This window comes from Toxorhynchites rutilus, chromosome 3 (assembly GCF_029784135.1).
Source record: "Toxorhynchites rutilus septentrionalis strain SRP chromosome 3, ASM2978413v1, whole genome shotgun sequence".
In the NCBI taxonomy this organism is placed as follows: Eukaryota; Metazoa; Arthropoda; class Insecta; order Diptera; family Culicidae; genus Toxorhynchites; species Toxorhynchites rutilus.
Window position 1 is genome coordinate 9,924,868 of NC_073746.1, and position 27,347 is coordinate 9,952,214.

At 37.0% G+C, this 27,347-nt stretch overlaps 1 protein-coding gene across 11 annotated transcripts in view; it reads left to right on the forward strand.

Moving 5' to 3' along the window:
- Positions 1–27,347, forward strand: part of LOC129774904 (breast cancer anti-estrogen resistance protein 3 homolog) — a 141,886-nt gene that overhangs the window by 57,131 nt on the left and 57,408 nt on the right. The window contains exon 2 of one of the 11 annotated variants that reach the window (XM_055778971.1): positions 16,046–16,404. The exons of the other annotated variants lie outside the window; for them this stretch is intronic. The gene's annotated coding sequence lies outside the window, so the exon portion shown is untranslated. The remainder of the gene's footprint in view (positions 1–16,045; positions 16,405–27,347) is intronic. 11 annotated transcript variants of the gene reach the window in all.

Here is a 27,347-nt window from a genome sequence, read left to right on the forward strand (position 1 = left end):
TTGTTGGGTTTTCGTATGGCTATCACTCTCACTTGTCTCCAGTCATGCGGGACAATATTCAGCTCCAGAAACTTGTTGAACAAGTTCAGCAAACGCTGTTTCGCCAAGTCGGGAAGATTCTTCAACAAGTTGAATTTAATCTTGTCCGACCCAGGAGCTGAATTGTTACATGAGAGGAGGGCAATTGAGAATTCTACCATCGAAAAATTCTCATAATCGCATTGGAGCGGAATGTCGCGTACGACGTTTTGTGCAGGAACGGAATCGGGACAAACCTTTCTTGCAAATTTGAAAATCCAACGGTCAGAGTATTCCTCACTTTAATTTGTATGGTTCCAGCCACGCATTCTCCTAGCCGTATTCCAAAGAGTGCTCATAGCTGTCTCCCTTGACAAACCATTGACGAATTTCCGCCAATATCCACGCTTTTTTGCTTTAATCAGACCTTTTAGTTTGGCTTAAAAACGATTTTTGATTTCATCCAAATCTTGTTGCCCACTACACCTACACACATCAAGATAAAAATATGTAACTTGAAATTTCTAATACTTGAAAGTTGTAGCTTTAAAATGATGCGCATTCCATCGATATCCACTTTTTTACGAAGTTACAGCATGTCGCTTTTTTCTTCGAATTAGATTTTCGACACTCCATTGGTCGACCTAACCGGCAAATTCACTCCACCATCTTTACATTTCTACTGCATCCTTTGTCACGTTACCTTTTTCAGCATCCGTTTAATAATTGCTCTAAGTTTCTCGATTGATTGAACCTTGCTGTACAACGCGTACGTATTTTGGTCACTATGTTTGGCTTTTCAGCAATTCCAAATGAAATCGTCCTAAAAATGCAGATTTTAAAAACTTGTATTTTTGATTCCAATGGAAGTGTGTATTCCGTTTGGGTTTGAGGAAATATGAGTTTTTCACAGCAATTGGGAATTTTTTGACTCAAGCGTAACTTTTGGAAAGGGCGTATCTATTTTAGTAAGACAAATCTTTGATAATTTATATCTCAAAAACTATGAGTCGTACAGAAATAGTGTCTTAGAAAGAGTTATAGAGTATTGATGGTTGAATATGAAAAAATGTTGTATGTTAACAATCATTTTTAGCCACAAATTATGAATCCTGATGTGATTTAAAACAAAAAAGGTTATTATCAATCTCCTTCTAAATGTAGCCATTCTCGAGATATTTAAAAAAATATTTGTAATTTATTGTCTTTTTAATAATAAATAGGCCCTTTAAATATGTTTGTCGTGTTATACCATCATGTTCATGAGATTTTATGAATTCGCTTATAATTGGGCCCATTTTTTAAATTTTCTACATGACTTCTATTTTATATGAAAAAATTGAAAAAATATATAAAAAAATACATATTTTTTGATATCGCAAATTAAAATTTTATTTTGTAAATAAAAAAAAGAGTACTAATTTTTCTTCTCATTGTATATTTTTTTCAAATTAAGCCAACAATACTCTATAACTCTTTCTAACACACTATTTCGGTACGACTCATATTTTTTTAAATATAAATTATCAAAGATTTCTCTTACTCATATCGATACGCCCTTTTCAAAAGTTACGCTTCAGTCAAAAAATAAACCATGATGATGCATTTGGAAAAGTTTTTGGAAATAATAATAAAATTCATAAAATTTCATGAACATGACGGTATAACACGACAAACATATTAAAAGGGATTATTTACTATAAAAAGACAATAAATTAGAAATATTTTTTTAAATATTTCGAGAATGGCTACATTTAGAAGGAGAATGATAATAACCTTTTTTGTTTTAAATCACATTAGGATTCATAATTTGTGGCTAAAAATGATTGTTCACATACAAAAATTCGAAGTGTCGAAAATTCCGAAAAATTCGATGTTCCACAAAGTTCGTCAAAAATAGTTTTACCATCTTGGGCCCATTTTTCAAATTTTCTGCGTGAATTCTATTTTGTATGAAAAAATAAAAAAAAATAAAAAAATATTTTGGATATTGCAAATTAAATTTTTATTTTGTAAATAAAAAAAAGAGTACTAATTTTTTTTTCTCAGTGTACATTTTTTTCATATTCAACCATCAATACTCTATAACTCTTTCCAAGACACTATTTCTGTACGACTCATAGTTTTTGAGATATAAATTAACAAAGATTTCTCTTACTCAAATCGATACGCCCTTTTCAAAAGTTACGCTTCAGTCAAAAAATTCCCAATTGCTGTGGAAAACTCATATTTCCTCTAACCCAAACGGAATACACACTTTCATTCGAATCAAAAATACTCATGTTTTGTCATTTGTCAATTTCATTTGAAATTACTCTTTTGCGTCCGGTTTGATTGTTAATTTGCCATAGCCTTCTCGAAAACGAATCCTCCGGACGGTGCTACTGTTTGATTGAATTTCCTGGAAATATCTCCATTCGAGTGTACTTTCCAATTGTTCTCAAGACCTTATAACCAAGCTTCCAGCTACCAACCGTAAGCTCCACTATAATGCGTACTTTCATTCATCTGAATTATACTTTTCCATCCACGGGAAAGATTGACAAATTAGAAACAATCTACTGTCAAAATATTTCGGAGTTGACCATTGAACTGTTTGGTTGGTGAATAACTTCGTAGAGTAGCTTTTATATAAACAAAAAAAAAAGAACAATTTCATCAATAAGTTGATCAGTTATATTATAATGTTGATTTTTGCTTCCTGGGTATTCCTTCTCTAAGCCTCAAACCTATATTAAAAAATTAAATAACTCAAAAATACAATTAACATAGTTTTGTAGAGTAGAAAGAGCTCTATCGAATGAATACTTACCCTTTGACAAACAGCAAACAAATCGCCTTAAACTTACGCAAACGCCTTAAACTTATTCACCAACCCAATATTAACACGTTAAGCCCCGATATTATCTTGCTGCACTTTCGATTCAGCGCGCATCAAGACCATTTGCACAATATCAGTGTCGGTCCCAGTTCCCATAGATACATATTGTATAAATAGACAATAGTCAGCAATTCGACTAGAAAGTAGTCACATTTTGTAAAATATCCGAAAAAACCGTATATATTTTTATTTTATTATTTTATAACTGTCAGTCCCAGTCAGTCAGCACTTTTCTACCAAAAAGCTCAACGTCGGCCCTTAGGGACAAACGCTGGGCTCAACGTGTTAAAACCCATAAATGAATTAAATCCATACTCGATCTTTATTCAGGAATCTCATTTCGTCCACCGTAGGAATCCTATTTTGAATAGCTTTAGAATCTTCTACAAAAATGATAAATTCCACTTTCGCGCCTCTGGCGGAGTAACTATTCGCGTTAACACGTTCGTCGCCCAAAGCGACTTTCCTGAATTTCTTGCGGAGCCCAATTTGCGGATAAATTATTAAATGAAGATCAAACTTAGTTTGTAGACAACTTTTACATGATCTAGCAATATTTTATTCAATTTGAAGGTGAATTGACAACAATAACGCATGCCAAAGTCATATTATATGGGTTTCGCAAAAAGCTGCAGTACAAACTATCCGCACTATAAATTAATAAAAAGTATAGTATAAACATTATATTGATATGGTCATAATTTTATTATCTTTCTACATATCCTATAGTTACATTTAGGTGCCTATTCTATCGAATTCCTCTCAAAAATCCTATTCAATTTGATCGAGGAAAGAGTCACCCATATCTGGGTGACGGGGCGACGAATGTGTTAAGGAGAGTTTTCATGCAAAAGAAATAGAATTAGATACTAATCTACAAGCTGTAGCTGTAACAGTCTTTTTCCTGGTAGAGTTTACGTTATGCAATCTTTACTTGCCAACAAACCAACAATTCTCTAAACAAGACATTGAACAACTTTCAAATCAACTTCCCTCACCATTCCTTATATGATCGGATAGCAATGCTCACAGAAGATGGTGGGGATACAATGGGGAAAACTCATAAGGACGCATGTTGGAGGATCTACTAAACAATCTCAACTTGAATGATGGCACAACTACCCACGACAGCCAAGCTAGTAATTCTTTTTCTGCTATTAAGTTAACCTTGTCCCCACTTTTTTCTGATTCGACTGGAAAGTCCTTGATGACCTATGCTCGAGTGACCATTTTCCAATCATCCTTCCAGTACTCAGATGCAGCCCAATGGCACAACTTTCAAGCTATAATTACCCATTATTTAAATACAGATAGACCCCATAACATTGAGGACCAGATTGATACTTATTTGCTGTAGTGGTAGTAGTGGTAGTATATTCAAGTCACTTTTATTGAAAGGACATGCGTCACAATCACACACACACAAGGCGGCATCGGTGGATATAAACATTCAAACGTCGTTTTTTCCCGAGACATATGTTTAGCCACAGGGCATAAAAAAACGAGTTTTCGCATAATCACCAAGCCTTTATCTGTGTTTTTTGAAAAAATACCTGGGAATGTTCAATTTACATAATAAATATTAGATGTGCAGCGTAAGAAGTTGGTCAGATTAGTGATTTACGTATAATTTAAGAGAATTCTATTGACGGAAGAGGGACGGAAAATAATCAAGATATTCAGTGAACAAAAGTTTTCTAATCGCTCGATCGTAACAAAAACTGGTCTATCTGAGAAAGTGGTACGGATTTTTTTTAAATAGTGCCAGAAATATGGGATATAACGACCAACAAATGGGAACGCCAAAGCTACTTTGCGTGTTTAAGGTCGAATAAGACACGAAGCAACCATGAAACGATGTCCTGCTCATACATTAAGGCAGAATCGGTTGTTCCAGTAACGAAGAGGCATATTGCGCGCATCTTGAACGAGTCACCAAACATCATGTGGAAGAAACCTCAAGGGAAGCCGAAACTGACCGCCACCCATAAGCAGAACCATCTCATTTTCGCCCGGCAATACATGGAATGGAAACTAGAATGGAGAAATGTTGTATTTTCCGGCGAAAAATTTGATTGGCCATATTGAGAATAACGCTCCCGAGCATGTCCGTTTTTTTAGCAGGATTATGCATAGATCCACGTTTCCAAGCAATCGAAGGCATGGTTTGCCGAGAAGGACATTCCGCTTCTTGAATTACCTGCTGTCAGTCGATTGCAATCCCATAGAGATCCTATGGAGAATCTTGGTCGAGATGGCCTATGCAAACGGATGACAATTTGACAACATTTCCAGTCTCAAGGCAGTAATTCTGGAATGTTGGGCTATAATCAATATGGCAACACTTTAAAAGCTGTCTGACTCGATGCCAAATCGAGTTTTCAAAGTGATCCGAAATGGAGGTGAACATACTAAATATTAGCTACCGATTGGACTCGAAATTTGCCGCACAAATTTTCTTTTATTGAAATTTTAGGATGCGGCTAAACGAATGTCCACCCTGATTCCACATATTTGAATTACTTAGAAAACAAAAAGTGAATTTATACTTTTTTTAGAATGAATTCGATGAAAATAAACAATAATCGTCTTTTATGAGCAAATTTGTACAAAGAATTGACTTATTCTTAAAAATATTTAGGAAAAATAGGGTGCGGCTAAACGAATGTCTACCACTGTATGAATCAAAATAGCATTGTAGAGACCCTTTTCAATCTTGCCATTCTTTGACCAGTTATGCGGTCTGTATCTGCTCGCACCTGAACATTGGCAACGGACGATTCTCATCCATATGCAAAACGAGATTATAATCAGATAGATTTAAAGCACTCTAGCTCTAAATGATTTTTTATATTCAAGCACTCTAGCCCCAAAATCACTATTTTATGTTTTCTGGCATTAAGAAGAGAATATTAATGCACTCTAGCGCTAGATTCTACATAATTGTTTTAAGGCACTCTAGCTCTAGTTTCATACTCAGGCGCTCTAGCACAAAATATTACGATCATTTACATCTAGGTTCTCTAGCACTAGACTTTACATAATCAATTTCTAGGCACTCTATCTCTAGTCTTTTTGTTTTTGAATACAGACACTCTGGCACTGAATATTACTATAACGTGATTCTAGGCACTCTAGCTCTAGCTGTTTAAACCATCCAGGCACTCTTGCAATGAACATTATAACTTGATTTTAGGCACTCTAGCCCTATGTATCAAGTTTAGCTTTATAGCAGCCATTAGGCTCTTAAATGCAGACTTTCATACATATTATGCACAAGCACTATGCCCCTAGTCCCCCTGTCGTATATTGGACACTTTGTGATATAGTAGAGAAAGAAAGACGTGTCTAGATGTCTCATCATGACTGTGTCGTATATTTTACAAGTGTCTGCTTAACACTTTCACGGCCCTGCCCCGTCACACTTTCCTCGCTCGAATTGAGTAGGATTTTTAGAAAGGTATTTGATAAAATAGACACCTAAATGTAACTATAGGATATGAAGAAAAATAATAAAATCATAACCATAATATTATACTGTTTATACTTTATAGTACGGATGGTTTGTACTGTAAGTTGTATAACTCTTTCTAAGACACTATTTCGGTACGACTCATAGTTTTTGAGATATAAATTTTCAAAGATTTCTCTTACTCAAATCGATACGCCCTTTTCAAAAGTTACGTCAAAAAATTCCCAATTGCTGTGAAAAACTCATATTTCCTCCAACCCAAACGGAATACACACTTTCATTGGAATCAAAAAAACAAGTTTTTAAAATATGCATTTTAGAACGATTTCATTTGGAATTGCTGTATACGGCCACTCCATGCCAAACCGATAAAGTGGTTCTCAGGTTTTCGTCAAAAGTGGTAATTTTGTTCTTCGCACAACATTAGACCAGTATTATTTTATTTTCTCATTAGGATGTCCATTTCCATTTTACGGTGGTTCGATTATATGATTTTTTTGAAAAAAAGGAATTTTTTGGGGATAATTTGAAAAACATGATTTTGGAACACCCAAAAATGGAAATGGGTACCCTAATAAAAAAATATAAAAAATACGGGTCTAATGTTTTGCGATAAAGAACAAAACTACCACTTTTCATGGAAATCGAAGAACCACTATATCGGTTTGGCATGGAATGGTTGTATATAACTTACGTTTTTAAATTAAAGGAGAGCGTTTTTAAAAAAGAACTACACTTGTTCACTGTAAGATTAAGACTAACTTTATTATCGCTTCCAGTTTACATGACTTATGATTTATGCCTACTCAATGAGCCGAAGGGAATTTGATACCTACATTCTCGAGTTGCGTACCGTTGCCTGTTATGCTGATTCGTGTTGTGGTGTCTACGTTGAATATGTTATTTCAGTGAAGATGGGACGTTTGGCCAAAAGTGATGATGCCGCTGTTTAGGTTGTTCGAGCTGGTGCATGGCTGGTGTTGCCGTTTGGAATTGACGGTAACTGCTCCCTCATGAAGTTCGAACCGTCCCGGTTCGATTTTAGCGGATGTTGGTTTCTCTGAATTTTCCTTCTTCTCTGGTAATGTTCTGCGGGGTTCTGGGAATGGATGCTGGCCAATTTTAAATACGTTACTAGTGCGTTTGTTGATTTTCGTTATGGCTATTACTATTCCAGAAATTATAATTATCGAAAATATTCCGATATTTGTTGAGATATGGATTGCAAATGATTCTTCTATTGAATCCATTCGTTCACGGTTGCGGATGTTTAATTCTTTTAGTTTTTCTATAGTTATATTCTCCTCGAGAGCGCCTTTTTCTATTTGTAGACCATCTAGCGATATTGCCAGTGGTGTTTGTTTGTTGTGTCTTTCTCGATTGTCAAACTTTGTGCCATTGATGATTACTGCACAGTTTGAGAAGTATATTAGAAAACTACCTGATAGTGTTCTGTTTGTCAGTTTGCAATCCGTTTGTATGAATACTTTTTGAACGTCCTTCAGCACGATATGGAAATCAGTTAGCCGCTTGACGCCTGAATTGGCATCGTGATCCACGAAGCTGCACTTTCCGGAAAATCCTCGTAGGATTTTGGAATAACATGCGTCGTTGGAGACGTCTATCAGATTGTTCTGATCGCACATGGTATTTTGTCCCACAGGTTGGCATCGCCCGTTGAGAAGATAAGTTGATTGGCTTCCTACTATTGCTGTCCTTGATGGTAGTTTTAGAGATGTTCCGTTGATTGGTAATGGTTCCAGCAGCAACTCGTTAAATATTTCCGTTTTAACAAATGGCACTGAGATAACAAAATATAATTTGCTGTTCTTAAAGACTATTTTTATACTTATAAATTCATAAGCCTGTTCTGAATTAAGCAATGTAATGTTCTGTTTTTCTAACTGATGCACTATGACTTTTAATTCCTCCGGTTCTAGGAAGTTCCTCGAAATCACATTTACGCGAGCTAATTGAATGGTTTCGAATACGGTGTCTAGGTGGTTTCGTATTTGGTCTAGGTGAAATGAAACTCTGATTACTTTGCTGAGGGCCGTGAAATTTTGGTTTACATTGTTGGGATCTAATATAGCTTGTCTATTTGAAATAATTTGTTTTACCAACTTACTTTGTTGGTCATTAATGGATTGGATTATTTTATTTATTCTATTTTGTAGTTTTTCATTGATTGTTGCTTGTAAATTGTTTTCATTAATTAACTGTCGATTTCCTGCCTTGAGATGTTCAATCTCCGTGTTAATTCTGTCTAAATCTTCTTGGTCTAGGTTTCCTGTAATTAATTTTATTGTAGACCCTAAAAAATTGAAGGCTCCTCTTCTGTGTCTCTCCTTAGGGGAAAGGATTCTGTATAAGTTTGTAATTTCATGCATCTTACTACGCAACATTCTTGTGATTTCTCTGATGTTAGGAAAGGTTTCTAATCCGGTGATTATGGTGTTGAGTTTGTTAAGTATAGGTTGGTATAGGTCGAGGTCTACTTCGTGATAAACGTGAATATGTCCGTTTTTGATGAATGTTGATTCCATTCGTATGGTCAATAGTCCGGGGTTTGTTGAAATGTCTTGAATTTGAATGATTTGTCCAAAATAAAGTTGCATTTGCAGAACAAGAAGGATCAACAGACAAAGTGCCATCTGAAAGAAAAAATATTATTAGTTATTATTTATTCTTTTTATATTATTTTTGTGTAATCTACGATTCGAGTCGTCAATAAAGCTTTTCAATCTGTCTTCGACAACTTGAACCGTTGAATATCGTTTTCTCGTTTTATTCCGAATTCCCTGCACTTTATGTAACACTTGCTGATCTGGGACCAATTTTGGTTCGTCTTCCAGATGCCGGTTGTGTTGTTTATGTGTGTTCCTTTGTGTTTTGGTCAGTGTTAATACGACTTCGTCATATAATTTATCTCTTTTTGCCAATATTTCTTCGGCGTCCAGAGGTCTTTCATCTTGGTCCTTGATACCTAAAAAGATTTCTCGGGGTTTCATGTTAGTTGCAGAATGTATGGTTTCATTATATAAAGTGCAAGAAATTCTGTATAATTCTTTGTTGGATAGTGATTCATACTTATGCCTATTACAACGATAAATCTCGGCGAGTGTACTGTGGAATCTTTCCACTATTCCGTTGGTCTCGCTATGATTTGTCGGTGTAAAATATATTTGTATGCCTAGGTCATCGAGGAGTCCTCGAACCTCAATAGATCTCATGGATGGCTCGTTATCGCATACAATAAGTTGAGGTTTCCCATGAGTGCTAAAGAACTTCAGAAGGGCTCTTCTTATATCTTGTATTGTTCTGGACTTGATACTTACTAAAACTCCGAACCTAGAGAATTTATCTACAATGGATAAGAACATATCCGGTTGAGATATGAATATGTCCACATGGATAATCTCTAGTGGCCGTTTTGGGATGGGGGTCTGTCCTAGTTTGATTTTGTAAGGTGCTCTATCATATTTGGCTTTATTGCATTGATCGCATAATCTTATGTACGTTCTGATTTTTCTTTTCATGCTAGGGAAATAGTATGTTCGAGAGATTTGCTGAAGATTTTCCTGAATACCTCTGTGGGCGAAATCGTGTTGTCCTCGTATGATTTCGTTCTGGCGTTCTTCGGTAGTGACGTCTTCTAAGGTGATTTGGGATATTCTCATTCTAAAAGTTTTATTTCGGCTAAAATAGTTTTTGTAGACTATTTGAAGAGAAGGTAGGACGGTCTCTGGACAATTGATGCAATTTAATTTTTTTGGATTTGTGTAATCACGTAGTATTCTTAGAAGGGTCGGAACTCCGAAATGTAATTTTGTTATCGTTTTTCTGAACACGCGTGGAAAAATCTCTTCGACTTCTTCACTGTCTGTCTGTCCAATTTTTAAAACTATTTGATTTGAAAATGCATTCAGTGGTTTTAGTGTCATAGGTATGAATTCCGAGTCATCCGTGTCTGCCGAATGAACGGTTGCGTCGTCGGTATCGTTTTCGTCTTCGTTATTATCTGTGTCTTCGTTGAGATTGATCTCTAGGGGAATCCGAGATAGGGAGTCGGCAACAGTGTTTTGTTTGCCTGGTCGGTATTTAATGTCATAGTCGTATTCTTCAAGATCTAATCTCCAGCGGATCAATTTACTGTTGGGGGTTTTCAAATTTAAACCGTAAGTCAAGGGCTGGTGGTCAGTGTATAGTGTGAATTTGCGGCCAAATAAATATGGTCGAAAGTATTTACAGCCCCACCAAATGGCTAGTAATTCCTTTTCGATCGTTGAGAGATTTTCTTCGGATTTGGTTAGAGTTCTCGAGGCGAACGCTACTGGTTTGTCTCGACCTATTATGCCTTGGGATAATACGGCTCCAATCGCGTGGTTAGAGGCGTCTGTGGTTAAGATGAAGTCTCGTGTAAAGTCGGGGTATTGCAGTATGTCGCTACTTGTTAATATATTTTTACATTTGTGAAAAGCTTCAATAAATTCCTCTGAATGATGGACTTCCTCACCTTTCCTCAAACAGTTTGTTAGGGGCTTTGCGATTTTCGCAAAGTCTCTAATGAACTTCCTATAATATCCTAACACGCCGAGGAACCCACGGAGTTGTTTCTCATTCTTAGGTAAAGGCCACTCTTTTATTGTTTGTATTTTATTGGGATTAGGCTTAACGCCCTCTGGAGTCACAATATGACCCAGGAAAGCAACTTCTTTTTTCAAGAATTCGCTTTTGTCCAACTGAAGTTTCATGTTAAATCTTTTAAGTCTATCGAAAATTTTACAAAGGCTTTCGATGTGTTCTTGAAGACTGGTGGAGAAAATTATAATGTCATCCATATACACAAGGCATATGGTGCCAATATAATCTCTAAGGACATTATCCATCACGCGTTGAAACGTGGATGGAGCATTCCGAAGACCAAATGGCATCCTAAGGAATTCATAGTGCCCATGCTCCACGCTGAAGGCGGTTTTTGGTATGTCCCGATCTTGAATTTCAATTTGGTGAAACCCACTAGCTAAGTCCAATGTAGAGAAATAGTGACAACGTCCCAGTTTGTCCAATATTTCATTTATATTGGGTATAGGGTACTTGTCTTCGATAGTCTTTTGGTTCAATTTTCTATAGTCTATCACTAGACGCCATTTTCGCTTCCCTGATGCGTCCTCTTTCTTGGGGACAATCCACACCGGGGAAGACCAAGGGCTGCTCGAGTGACGAATAATACCCTGATCGAGCATTTTGCTTATTTGCTGTTGCACTTCAGCTTTATGGCAATAAGGGTATCTATAGGATTTCGAGTGTACCGGTATTTCATCTTTGGTGTTAATTTCGTGTTTAATAGCACTTGTGAAGGTCAAGTTTAGTCCTTCTTGATGAAATATATCGCTGTATTTCTTTATTATTTTGAACAGATTTTGGCGTTCTTCTGAGTTTAGGTGGTCTGAGCGGATTTGTTTCAGCAGTTCTTGAGGGTTATTATTCATTGAATCAGGAGGTGAGACTTCGTCAAAATTGTTTAATTCGGAAAAAATAGGTCTGTTTGAATTAACTTTCACCGGACAATGGCTAGTATTTCTAATCATGACAGTAGCTTTATTATCGGTTGATCGATAGAGTCCTGGAAGGATATTCACGTCGTTTGTTAAGGAGTAAAGTTCTGGAATATAGAAGTCACCGTTCTGTATGTCTATTGGAAGTTTTATAGGAACCTCTTCATTTGCATTCAAGTTGATGTCGTAGGAATTAGGATATTTCCTACTCATCTGGATGGTATAGTCTGGAAATTTAAGTGTGTTAGAAGAAGTGATTATGTCGGCTTCAAGTTCAGTCAATGTTTGATAGCCAATAAGTCCGTCAAAGTAGGGATGAAATTTGAACAAAAAGAATGTGATGGGAGGTTTTCCATCGAAGGGAGAAAATTCAACGGATTCGCTAATGGAATGGGTGCCGTTGATATTTCTGACGAAAGAATGATTTAGTTTGGAAATTTTTAGATTTGCAATTTTCGCAGGATTGATGTAATTTTTGTTAGCGCCACTGTCTATCAAAAATTTCATCTCTCCTATTTTCGTGTTTAATTTTACATATGGGATAAAATTTGTTATCTCCCGTTTGAACTGTCTGAATCCGGTTGAAAATTTAAATCATCTACATTTCCTTCTGTGTTCTCAGATGTCTCATTGGTTTCGATGTTTCCTCCGAAAATGTTTGGATCATTTTCTGAATAGATGTTGTTATGGGGGTCATAGTCTGGGTAATTTCCCTCAACCTTCGCTAAGGCATAATTGTCATTTTCAGCATGTCCATAATCGGGCAAATATGTTTCTTCACAATGTTCGAAATGATAGTTGGGACTTGGGTGAAAAGGATTTAAATTCTGGCGTGGTTTAAAATGGTTATTATTGTTTCTATTCATGTAATTTACGTTCCTACTTCGGATCGAGTGATCCACCTCCATAGGGACTGGTTTGGGAAAATTATTTTGATGGTTTTGTCCAAACTGATTGCGGGGAAAATTAGGATTTGGTTGCTGGGTGAAATTATTTCTGAAAATTGGGGGTCTCTGAATTGGGTTTGGAGAGAAATTAGGTTGCCAATTGATTGGTTTGGGGTTCGGTGGAAAACGGGGTACGTTCACAGGACCATTGTATGGTGCTGAAAATTTAAAAGGATTCACTGGCCGGGTAGGTATGTTTGGAGGAATAGGAGCTCTTGGGTGATTAAATGGTTTCGGTGGTAGCATTGGTTTATATGATTTTACATAATTATAGTTTTGCTCCTCCATACAAAGTCGGAGAGCGTCTTTCATTGTAGTGGGGCATTGGGCTCTAATGATTGGTCCTAGCGGCTCTCTTAAGCCAGCGAGGAAAACTTTTAGCCCTATGTCCTGGAAAAATTCTTTCTTTGCTTGTTTCACGGCTGCATTTTGTTCTGTTATGCTCAGATTATTTGTGAGCAGTGAAACGATGTGCGATACCTTGGAGTAAAATTCTTCCACGTTTCCGAGTTGGTTCAATTTGAAGAGGTCTCTGGTGAGGGAGACCTCGTCACGCCTGTCGCTGTAATGTGTGATTAGGGTTTGTTTTATCTCGGCCCACGTTAGGTTGGTGCCGTATAGTTCGAGTACGTTGTCAGCGTCCCCAATTACTTTTGTGCGGATCGCTTGAATCCACACTCTATAGACGTTAGTATTCTGTGCCTCATTCAGCAGAGGGATTATATTATCAATCCCCTTTAAAAATGAGTTTAATTTTAACGGGTTTCCGTCGAAACACGGAAGATCCCGAATAATTTGGGGCGTCTGTAACGATTTTAGTATCGATTCCGTTCTTTGCTCCGGCACTTGAATCACCTGCACGGGGTTCGCTTGCCTGTTGGCAGCCAGTTGGGCGGCAAGTGATTGAGCATTTCGCTCACCTTGCGCTGCTTGGATTTGTAATTGAGCGATCTGCTCATCCTTCTCGGCCAGACGGCTGGCCAGTTGTTCCAAACTCGCTTGGAGAAGTTCGAGCTGGTTCTCTGCCATGTCTCGGCCTCGATTGAAATTCCTAAATCGCTTAATTTTGGAAATTAAAATTTCCTTATTTAAAAAAGTATTTTACTTGGTACCGGTTATAAAAATTCACCTTTTTATTCGTTATTAAATCACTAAATATTAAATCACTACACCTAGTCTCTAGGAAATTAAAATATCTTTTTATAAAGTTTTTCACTTGGTACCGGTTATAAAAAAAATCACCTTTTTATTCGTTATTAAATCACTATACCTAGTCTCTTTTTGCTTACCTTAATTTTTGCGATATTCCTTCGCTGGTTCTGATCGCTTGGTTTTGTTAGTTGTCCTTGGGGTGCCACTACAATCGATAAGCCGTCGATTCGGTCACACACGCGAACTTCTAACTAAAACCGCAATCCGCACGACTGCGCCACTTACGTTTTTAAATTAAAGGAGAGCGTTTTTAAAAAAAGAACTACACTTGTTCACTGTAAGATTAAGACTAACTTTATTATCGCTTCCAGTTTACATGACTTATGATTTATGCCTACTCAATGAGCCGAAGGGAATTTGATACCTACATTCTCGAGTTGCGTACCGTTGCCTGTTATGCTGATTCGTGTTGTGGTGTCTACGTTGAATATGTTATTTCAGTGAAGATGGGACGTTTGGCCAAAAGTGATGATGCCGCTGTTTAGGTTGTTCGAGCTGGTGCATGGCTGGTGTTGCCGTTTGGAATTGACGGTAACTTATATATATATATATATATATATATATATATATATATATATATATATATATATATATATATATATATATATAGATATAGTTTAGAACCAAAAAAAGCGCGAGTTACGTTCCATCCTTAGATCTTGGAAGTATTTCTCATTCGACGCACGCTCCACATATATATTATATCGCTAATCCGATTGATTTCGCTTCAAAAATACGCTTGGAAACTATTTTGGACAACAAATATCCTCGTTAAATTTGAATATACTGAGTTTGACAACTCAATTAACATCGTTGCCCACTTCATACTCCGAAAAAAATATGATGTTTCTATGTTTCCACAAAACTTTTCTTTTGCTATCATTACATAAACACACAAAAAAAAACAAGTTATACTGAAAAACCGTTCGATCCACCGAGCACGACCCTTGCGTGGCACGGTCAAGCAAGAATAGAGTTTCTCTTCCGTTCAAAATTTGCTGCTTCACATGGTAACTAATTAGGTTATCGCCTTGGATGACTTTGCTTTCTGTTATTGTTATTTCATAATGTGATTAATTAGTTGATTCGAGCGCGGGATAATTGACGGGCCGTCATGAAACACTTAGTGGGGCAAAACATTGTGGACCGTGTTCGTCGGATAAGTGCTGGATAAGCGGTGTATTGTGTTCTACAGTTGAAAGTTGTTTTTCATTGAAGCACTATAACATTGAGAATTTATACTTTCTTTCAATCACTCCTCGTGAAGATCACTTGCTTTACTCTTTCTCATTTTCCGTATCTGCGTACCTCCGCCACGATAAATAATTTATGCTGAATCTCTCGGATAAACCGCGCGCCCGGTTTCAACTGGCAGTGCTCAATCAGCATAGTAATGAGCGGCAAATGCTATACCCGTACGAATTCCCATCCCCCGGCGGATGGGAGCCTCTTCTTCCTTGGGAACGTTTTCTCTGCGAAATAGCTGCAGATAATGGCGCACCCGAATGGTGGTCCATATAATAGACGCATCCTTTTCATTTCGCACACACAAAAAAGGGGGAACCGACCGATGGAAGTGACGAGGAGCAAGGTTCACGGTCGCGAACCGTGGAAGCGAACAATTGTGCACGATGAGTTCACCCTCGCTCGACAAAAGGGAGCGTTTTCATTATGAAAACCACCGCTGCTGATTACTCTTCTGGTGGGGTGAAAAGTGGGTGCAAATGACAGCCGGGAGCGGGGCGGGCGGGGGGTGGCTGTGGTGCAAAAAATGCAGCATGATTGGAAAATACGATTCAACGTGACTGACGCACCACTTTTAGAAATTCGGCTACAAGCGAAGGTTTTTTTCTGCGGAGTTTTCAGTTAATTTACTTGCATAAATCTGTATTTATTTTCGGATGGAAAATACTTTCAATTATGGTTCATTTCCTTGTAACAAATTAATTTATCCCAGTCAACAGACGGCTAGAAAATGAGTTTGCAGTTTGAAAATAAATAACAACAGGCAAACAGAAACTCCGTTCAACCGAGGGATGCTATTGAAGTGCCTGCTTCCCCTCCCGCCACATCGGAGACTGTTTCTGGAAGGATAGACGTGCGAGATTCAAGGTCCTGTGCACGAAAGCAAGGAGAGAGGGAGAGGGTTGCATAGAATATCATCCAGCCATTGCATATTTTTAGGCGGGGGGAAAACCTTTTGAATCTTTTGTGTTGTTGTGATGACAACCTTTTCGCTAGCGATAAATCAAATATCAGCGGGAATGTTGCCGACTGCGTTCATTACAACGGGGCTTGAAAGGTCCGTCGGGATTGGTAAGTATTAGCCGCGCTGAGCGAGGGGGGACGTGAAGAACACAGAGCTTTGAGAGTTATTAAATTGTCCGCTGAATTTCCCGTTGGAGTAGGTTGAAAAATGATGATCCTTGGGCGTTTTAATTTAGCGGCAGCAGTTTGTGAAATTGTAAGGAATACTTAAACTGCCGTTGAATACTACGACGGAAAGCATTTGTTATTTCGTTATTCCACACCCTTAAGCTCCACCATAACAATTGTTTAATTTGATTAAGCATTCCGAGCATATGCCGCTGATGATAAATGATAAGTTACACTCCGTTTATTACAGACTTTCACATATTTCCCTCGGATAAACGCCTCATCTGCTGTTCCTCTTTGCGACTATACCCCCTACGACACATTCACGAATTCACGAAACAACCCTTCGTTTGATCCCTGAATGTATCGCTTGATGCTTGCCCCAAGGTTTGCACCAAATTACTTCTTTTCCTGTCGACTTTCTTAACTAGTGACTCTTGACAATCTTAAAGACAGACAAAAAACCTTCGTCCCCCATTTGTTTGAATTGATTTTTTTTATGTGAAAAGGGGGAATTTTTCACATCCAAAGTATCCCGTAACGAGGCGGTAAAATTACCCCATGATGGCCATTATCCTTTACATTCGGATACTAGATGATTATGAAAATTGAATTAAAGTTTGTAGATTGTACTCATTTTTTAAAAAAGTGGGAATCGTCTAAACTGTTTTCGATTCTCGAAAGCGTAAGGTGATGCAATAAAATAGGCAAATTGGAAAAACTTTTCATTAAGTAGGTTGAAAAATACGAACATGGTGCCGATTTTGCCAAAAATCATTCACTGTTTGCGCATTGTCAAGTTTGTTCTAAAAATGGTTAATAATCATAAAATATCGGTTCTAACGTAAAACAAAGGTTTTTTTATCCCTTTTGTTTATTTTAGGCTCATTAGCATTTTAGCTGTAACAGAGCCGAATTTCAATCGTATACATGTCACATGTTTATCATATCTATAATTAGCACATTACACAGTTGCCATGTTTTCGGCGTTAGAGTATTCCCTTCTATACCATTGCATATGGTACACACTTACACAGTTGCCATATAGGCGTAAGAGTTTTCGTTCTGTTCTTCCATTATCCAGTTAGACCGGACAGCGGAGACAGTTGATTGATCATTGTTGAGTTATTTATAGAACAGCAGTCCGATGTGTCTGGCAGAGCAGAGCAGTTGTATAGATGAATCGATCTTATTTCGACCGTGGATCGATCTCCATCGCTGATGATTGTTGCGTGGGCGTAGTTATTCTGTAACAACACAAAGATGGTCAATGAGGGCCCTGAGTTTTGAACTCACGATCGATCGCTTACTAAGCGAACGCGCAACCAATGTGGCTACGGAGACCCCCCTAAAACAAAGGTTTGTAGATATTAGTTTTAAATGTTAATGGAAATCGATTTTAAAATTATTTTTATTGAATTTTCATGAATATTTGTTTTCATATACAGCAATTCCATGTCAAAACGATACAGTAGTTCTCAGATTTTCATGAAAAGTGGTAGTTTTGTTCCTTGTTGCAAAATATTAGACCCGTTTTGTTTTATTTTTTTTTTTATTAGGGTAACCATTTCCATTTCAGAGTGGTCCGAAAAATCAACGTTTCAATATTTTATCCAAACACGGCTTCTTCAAAAATTCATAACTTTTGAACTACTGCACCGAACACAATCGCCATATCGAATTGGAAGTAATAAGCTAGTCTTCTCTAAAAAAAATTACAATTGCGAAGGAATCGGATTTGGTTTTCGTAATTTATGATTGTATTTGTTTTTTATAGTTTTCATGGGCTCGGGACCAAGGGCGCTTTATTTTTTATATTTTTTCTTGAAAGCTGAGGCTTTTTTACATAACATATCCAAAAATCCGAGAGGCATTATTTTCTGTTCTTCAGTTATAATTTTTCAAAACTAACCGATGATCCGAAAAACCAGTTTTTATTCTTTTTTTCCAAAACAAAAATTCACTACTTTTGATTTACTGAACCGATTCAGATGATCGACATATCAAATTTAACCCAAAAATCCTTCTACGCATATGTTCGAATTCCAACAATAACAGAGTTACAACTTTTACTATTACAACTTTTTTTTTGGTTTCGGACTCTGTTGCCTCAAACTGGCTCTGCATTAAAAAGTATGCTACGGAAGACGATTTTGATGCTTTCATTTGAAAGAAGAGAATATTTAGTACAGGATATAGTTGTGAATCATCTAAATTAGTGGATTTAAATAACATTTTGGAAGTGAAAAACTTCAAAGTTAGTAATTTTTAATGTGTTATTATAATTTTATGCTAGAAAATCATATTAAATAATATTGTTTCTATCAATTAAATTGAAGCTCTCTACAATCTGTTCTTTTACACCCAACTTCTATCTATCTTAATTTCGCTGCAATATCAATATAAACAGTTTCTGGTGAAAAATCAAGCAAAATCTTCCAAAATCGCGTGATGGTCCTTTTCAGTCTCAAGTTATAGCGCGTCAAAGATGGAGTCCACCAAGCAAGAAATTCGCCTTTTTTTACTACCTGCGAGGTAAAATTGCAACGAAGGCAGCCGAAAAAATTCGTGTAGTTTATGGACCCGTTACTGTAACGATTCGCACAGCACAGCGTTGGTTTGATCGATTTCGTTCTGGTGTAGTGGCTGTCGAAGATACACCCCGTACTGGTAGGCCAATCGTCGTGGAAACCGATAAAATCGTTGAAATCATCCATGTAGACCGGCATGTGAGCACTCGCTCGATTGGCCAGGAACTGAGTATAGACCATAAAACCGTTTGGAACCATTTGCAGAAAATTGGATTCCAAAAAAAAAGAAAAGCTGGATGTATGGGTGCCACACGAGTTGACGCAAAAAAAAATCTTTTAGACCGAATCAACGCCTGCGATGCACTGCTGAAACGGAACGAACTCGACCCATTTTTGAAGAAGATGGTGACTGGTGATGAAAAGTGGATCACGTACCACAACCTAAAGCGAAAAAAGTCGTGGTCGAAGCGCGGTGAGCCGGCCCAAACCATCGCCAAGCGCAAATTGATGGCCAGGAAGGTTTTGCTGTGTGTTTGGTGAGATTGGGAGGGTATCATCCACTATGAGCTGCTCAACTATGGCCAGACCCTCAACTCGATTCTCTACTGTGAGCAGCTTGACCGTTTGAAGCAGGCGATTGACCAGAAGCGGCCAGAAATGATCAATAGGAATGGTGTTGTTTTCCACCAGGACAACGCTCGGCCTCACTCATCTTTGATGACCCGCCAGAAGCTACGGAAGCTCGGATGGGATGTCCTATTGCACCCACCCAATGTCCTGGAAAAAAGGTAATGAAGATGGTCGAGTTTCGAGCGACATAGCATGCGCTGCCATAACTATTTCGCAAATAGTGACGTCAGTCGTTGTGTTTATCTTTTTTTTTGAATGATGATGATGGTCCCACCTCTTTCCCCTACAAAGGCTTGAGCGGGACGAGTTATCTTATTGATAATAATTGAGTTACTGAGTTTATTACATCATACTAACCAGTAAGCACATTAAATTGAAAAGAAAACGGACTGGTTATCCCGCAGACATAGATTACTAATCGATAGAACAATTTAAGCCTTTGTCTAAAGTATTCATTCCATGGCATGTCGAGAGAATTTCCAACCCGGGAAGACCCTAGACCGATCGGGAATTGAACCCAATGCCTATGTCAGTATTAGCCATGAATTTTCAAGGGAAATCCCGCTTTATCAGATCCCCGGCCACGGCCTGCAATTGCGATCGTTTCCGAGTTCTAGTAGCTGAGCAAACCCAAGCCTTATTCTAGCCGACACTTCAGGCCCATCACTTCACATATCCCAAGGCATGTCAAGAAAATTTCCAACCCGAAAAAATTCTTGACCGATCAGGAATTGAACCCAATACCTATGTCAGCATTAGCCTAGAATTTACAAAGGAATTCCCGCTTCACTGGATACCCGACAACGGTCTGTTAATCGTTTTCGAGACCAGACAGCTGAGCAAACCTAAGCCTAATTCCAGCCGATACTTCAGGCCCTACATTCAACCTGGGGTATAAACGTGTCAACCTGAATCTGCGATGAGATCCGCCACAACACAGAAAAATCTTGATATAATTATCTGTTGAGAAGATGAATTTACAAGTATTCCGATTGAGCTATCCATAGGTTACCTCAGGTTTCCACATTAAACCCCTTGGAATGACTTTGTTTTATTCGATCAAAAATTCTTTTGCTTTTGTTCAATCACACGTTTCTCTATGTTTGCCAACGCGCGCGGGCTCAAACTATTGCAGACTTCACAATTATTTTTTAAATTTAATTGAATAACTAAGATATATATAAAAGCAAAAAAAAAAAATACCATCATCACCATAGTATTGACAAGAAAAATACACGGACACACATACACTCAAAAGACAATAATTACCTCGTTTTATGAAATAATGAAATAATGATGATGATCACCTCAAAAAGTTTGTACTGTACGAGTTCTCTTGTTGATCTTTATGTAACAATTATTAAAATAACCAGTAAGCACATTGAAGTAAAAAACAAAACAAACGGACTGGTTATATTACAAACATAGATTCCTAATTGAAGAACAATTTATGTTATCAACTTAACGTATTTAACCCATGGCATGTCGAGAGAGTTTCCAACCCGGGAAGACCCTGGACCGATCGGGAATTGAACCCCATGCCTATGTCAATATTAGCCATGAACTTACAAGGGAAATCCCACTTTATCAGATCCCCGGTCACGGCCTGCATTTGCGATCGTTTCCGAGTTCTGGTAGCTGAGCAAACCCAAGCCTAATTCTAGCCAATACTTCAGGCCCATTACTTTACATATCCCAAGGCATGTCAAGAAAATTTCCAACCCGAAAAAATCCTTGACCGATCAGGAATTGAACCCAATACCTATGTCAGCATTAGCCTAAAATTTACAAAGGAATTCCCGCTTCACTGGATACCCGACAACGGTCTGTTAATCGTTTTCGAAACCAGACAGCTGAGCAAACCTAAGCCTAATTCCAGCCGATACTTCAGGCCCTACATTCAATCTGGGGTATAAACGTGTCAACCTGAATCTGCAATAAGATCTGCCACAACACAGAAAAATCTTGTTATAATTATCTATTGAGAAGATGAATTTACAAGTATTCCGATTGAGCTATCCCTAGCTTACCTCTGGTTTCCACATTAAACCCATTTGAATGCTTTCATTAAAAAGAATTGTTTTTGCATATGTTCTATCTCAAGTTGTCTATGTGTGCTAACGCGCGCGGGCTCAAACTATTGAAGATTTCACAAATATTGTTTAAGTTAACCATCATCATTATAGTCTAAAGATAAGAAAATACAAATATCCGTTAAACTTCGTCATCTTACACACTAACATTAATTATATGCAGGGTCAAAAATCTAAATCATGCTTCAAAAACTCTTTACAAATACTACGGAATATTCGAAGGCTTGTTGCTGTCTTTGCTTCATTTGGTAATCGATATCCTTTATAAAAAAGTGAGTTTTGGGTACATGACATTCGAAAGTTCATGGTTCTGAGGTCACTTGCTTGCCTTGTGTTATATCGGTGCATATCTCTTCCATACGTTATCGTGTTTTGTAAATAGTTCGGTGTCATGCCGCTAACCATCTTATATATGAACGTAAGAGTGCAATATTTGATACGCTGTCCCACTGACATCCATTGTAGGCATTCAAGCATAAATCTTCGTGGAATAAGTCGATCGCATCTCAATATCAAGCGCATGGCCTTGTTTTGAACAATTTGCATTCTATTCATTTGCCTCTTATTTGCGAGAAATAGCACAGATGCACAATAATCGAAATGTGGAGCGATCAATGCTTTGTAGATGGTAATTTTACTTTCAAAGGTCAAGAATCGATTAATTCTACAAAGCACTCCATATTTTTGAGCTGCCTTCTTTATAGTATAGTTTATATGTTCGTCGAAGCGCAGCGTTTCGTCAAGAATAACGCCAAGATATTTGATTGAAGTCGTTCTTTCCACAGTTTGCCCATCGATAGTTATACTAAGACTATCACTGTCAAGATTGCGTGTCGATACTACCATATACTTTGTTTTGCTAATATTTAACTTAAGTTTTTTCCATCTCAACCATTCGTCTAAGTTTTGCAGTTCACGGTTCATCTTGACGAAGCAATCTTGCAATGTCTCAGCAACAATGAATATCACTGTGTCGTCAGCAAACAAGTTTACGTCACTGTCATTTAACACCTGTTTAATGTCATTAATATAAAGCAAGAAAAGCAGCGGCCCCAGAACACTTCCTTGAGGTACACCCAGATTCACTGGTCCCGCCGATGATTCACTGTCCCTGTAAATAGTGATTTGTGTTCGCCCGTTCAGGTAACTTTCAAACCAGTTCAATACAGGTCCAGTTACATTATAATTGGAAAGCAAATCAAGTAATTTCATTCGATCTACTGTTTCAAAAGCCCTCTTCAAGTCAATAAATACAGCCAATACTATTTTTTTCGTTTCGATAGCCTGTTTCCATTTCAGGAGTAATAAATTGAGAGCCGTTTCACAAGAGTGGTTTTTCCTGAACCCTGACTGTTCCTCTACCAGAATTCCATTTTTCGTTATATGTTCCAACAGTTGGTCTTTGATAACGATTTCGAGGATCTTTTCGTATAATGGCAACATATTCACTGGTCTCCGGTCTTCTGGCTTGGACGATTTCGGATTTTTTGGAATCGGTATAGCAACAGATTTCTTCCAAGTATGAGGGCATTCGCCCCGAAGCATAGATTCATTTATTATATATAGTAGATTTTCTTTGATTTGATCAAATGCATCTACTAATACGGTTTTATTGATATTCTCAACACCTGCACAGTTTTTCAAATCCATTACTACCTTCCTAAGAGTTTCCATGTTGATAGTTTTAAAGCATCTCAATTGTGAAGACAGGCCAGGGAAAACAAAATTCAGTCGATTTGATGGAGCTACAATACCATTGTGGATTTCTTCCACACTTGAAGTGAAAAAATTGTTGAGTTTCTCTGCTGTTATATTGTTATTTTCCTTTTTACCGTCAAACTCAATGTCGATATCCTTGCTGCCGCCTGGATTACATAATGATTTGATTTTTTTCCATAGCTTCTTCGGATCATGCTGTATTGTATTTATCTCATTTTGGATGAATTTATTCTTGGAATGCTTAAGTTCACGTACATAAATATTTCTCCATATTCTGTACGTGCTCCAATTTCCAATAGTTTTTGTGCGTTTAGCTATTATTAAGTAATAATCTCTTCGTCTCTTTATGTTAGCCAACGTAGAGTTATACCAGGCTTTGTTACTAATATTTCTGAGTACTGGAACGGCAGTCTGACTACCGGCAATTATCTGTTTCATTGAAGAACAAAGCGCTTCTTCTAGATTTTTTGCAACATCATGAAGAGAGATTCGTTCTCCAATCGGAGTTATTTTGTTCTGTAAAACAGATTGCAATATTCGTTTTGAATAATTGTTCCAACACTTATATGATTTTTCCTTTTTTATTTCAGAAAAGTCAACATCAGAAAAATGGTAGACCATTCCAATTGTTTCATGATCCGAGATTTTGCTATTGTAAAAAATTTCAATCACACCATCGTCGAAATTCGTAAATACTAAGTCAATGGTCGTCGAAGATGTTCTGGTTATTCTAGTGTGATCATTTATTCTTTGTCTGAATCCAGCGGCTTGGGTGATTGCTTTTAATTCAAAAGATTTCCTATGCTCGTCCCAATCAATGTTAAAATCACCAGTTATGACAATCATTTTTTGTTCATATACTTGTATGTGCTGTAGCCATGCATCTTCCAAAAATTCTAAGAAGTCCTTGTCACTAGCACTAGGCGAATGGTATATTCCAGCGTATATTCCTTATTTTGCATCCTCTGACTTCAACGGCTAGAAACCAATTGTCCCCATATGTTCCATTGAAAATTTCTTTAAAATATAAAAGGTTCGAAATATACATAGATACGCCTCCAGTATGGGCAGATCTCGACAAACAATTGATCATTGTGTATCCAACTACATTGAATCCATTCAGATCAGTCAATTCCGTTAAATGTGTTTCAACCATAATTAATAATTTCGGTTTTTCATTGGACAACAATATTTCTATTTCGTCGAAGTGTGTCCGTAATCCAGCCACATTTAGATAAAGCGCATCATATTTTTTCAATTCTCCTTTCTTGGGTGGCTAAATAGAGAAGTCCACCTGTTCCTTTTTCCTCTCGTAGTTTCGGAGGAATATAGGGCAGTTTGTACTCCACGCGAAATGTTTCGTATCTATGTCTATTCTTCGTTCGTTTTTAATTTTGTTACAATTTGAACATTGAATTTCTTCGGATGTACAGTTCTTGAATTCATGATTTTTGCCACATTTCGGACACACGCTGTGTTTTGCTTGGCAGTCGACAATTTTGTGACCATATTCACAGCATTTGAAGCATCTTAGAATCCTCAATCCATCAATAACTCGACATTTTTCAAACCCGCAAAATACTGATTTAGTCTCTATCATTTTATTATAAGTATCCCCATCGACTTCTATTATAGCACTGTATTTATTATATTTCATTTTATTATTACAATAGATTTTTCTTACTTCAAAATGTTTGGTTTTGTCCAACGAAGGGTTCTGTTTCAACAACGTAACTTTCAAATCATTTTATTTGAACAAGTATTAAAATTGAATAGAGCATGGCGGAGATGTTTAGTTACCCACAACAAATTTTGATTACAATATTTCTATAATTTTAATCGAATATAAAGTACCAGAATTATTCAGCAGTGAGATGTTAGGCGTGACCCTAACCACTCGACCACAGGAGTAGAATTTTGACTGGATCTTTGAATGTTTACAAATGGCTAATACTGCTTGTTCACGACGAACACCACCGGAGAAGAGATGATGATGCAATCGCATACACACATAGCATATGTAGTGTAGTGTAAGTGTAGCTTTTAGTTTTTTCATTTTCATTTCAAATTTTTCAGAAACATTACCGTGGAAAATGATTCTTTCGGAATTGGTTTTTTGAACGCCCTAACTTGGTCCAATAAAACTTATATATCAAGAATATCTGTAAACTTTCCTGAAAACATGCATCTAAAACAAATTTTTGGGTATTTATTTATTCATTTCGCCAGCATTTGTACGACATCGTCCGCTGTGCAGTCGGCTCCCCAGACTTCAATTGGCAACATGCACGCAAAAAAAAAATTCTCATAGAAATCTTCTTTCTATTCAGAAAATTAACATCGTTTGCACGAAACCAATGATAATTTAATCAGACTCGCAAAATGTACATGAACTCATAGCCTCTTAGTTCATGCAATTTTTGTAACGCGAACTAAATTTCAGCCTCTTTTTATTGAAAATGTATTCTACGAAGAAATGTTTTAGGATGAATATTTTTTTTTCCGTGCATGAAAAGAAACGAAACGAAAGCAATGAATACTGTGACATCGGGTGATACGTTTGTTCATGATGTTCTTGAATTATAAACATCGTGTTTGTTTACACATGTTTATGTTTGTGTATCATTATTCGTGTTTGGGATAGACATCCAGCACTAGCGAAAATCATGTTCGAGTTCAAATAAAAACATTGAATTTCACATCGCGTGGACATGTGTAAATGTTTTTCGGAAGACTGGTCAAAACAAACAAGGAACCGGTTATGCGTAGATAGAGACGTCGGTTAATCCTTCGATTTATTCAAATAATCAAATATCTGCCATTTTAATCGAGTAATTTTGTATCGAATAATGAAAAATCAAAATAATAATACATCGAATAATTATCACAATTGTCGCGATTAATGAAAAAGGGAACTCGTTTTACAACTCGTACAGTACAAAATCTGTTTAACCGTCATGGTGTTTTGTCGAAATTCATCGAATATGCTAAACCATTTGTTGAAGCATAAAAATAATTCCTTGGCAGTGGAGAAGACTGGAAAGAAGAATTCGGCGTCTGAAGGAAGCGGAGTTGAAGGAGATGGTCTAAGCTTCCGTACTAAAGTGGTAGTATTCAAATTGAGAGTTCCAAGGAAAATATACCATACAAATAGTCAATGATACTATAAATATACCTCTTTCGAACTAGTAGTTATAGGGACCAAGCAGAAATTTTCGAACAAATCGGATATTACAACAACATTCGAGGACAGGTAATTTTAAAACAGAGAAAATTGTATGTTGGTGCAATAAAAATATTTTGCATAATTTTCATGATGTGCTCTTTTCTTAATCGTCTGCAAAAAAAATCATGAAATGGTAAATTTATCAATATACTGAAATACCATTTCATTCAAAAACCGTCATTCTGCACCATGTTTATTTTAAAATTATATTTAATGTAATGTTCAAAGTTATGACATCTTAATCTTTTTTTATTGTAAATGTCTGTTCATTTTGTCGGCAAGAAATAAATATTTGCTAGATTAATTGAATGCTAAAAAGCAATTATTTGAATGAATCGAATATTTAAAAATGGCTTCGTGATCAATGGATAATCGAATAAACGTAAAATTTAGACATCTATAGTTGTGCGTCGCAGAGTTCCGGATTTTGATGCCATTTTTTTGTCATTTTTTTTTTTTGACAACATGATATTTGTTAACTGTTTTTGTTTCGAATTAATTAATTGATAAATCATGAATGAAACCTCTGATAGAAAAAAACGCTTTTATTTGACCAAATAGAACATGCCTATTATATGATAGACATACCCTATATATTCAGAAATATCTTCTTGGATGGCACTAACGCTCCCAGTGGAACATTTGCCTTCTCAACATAGGTATTACTTGCGTCATTTTTGTTAG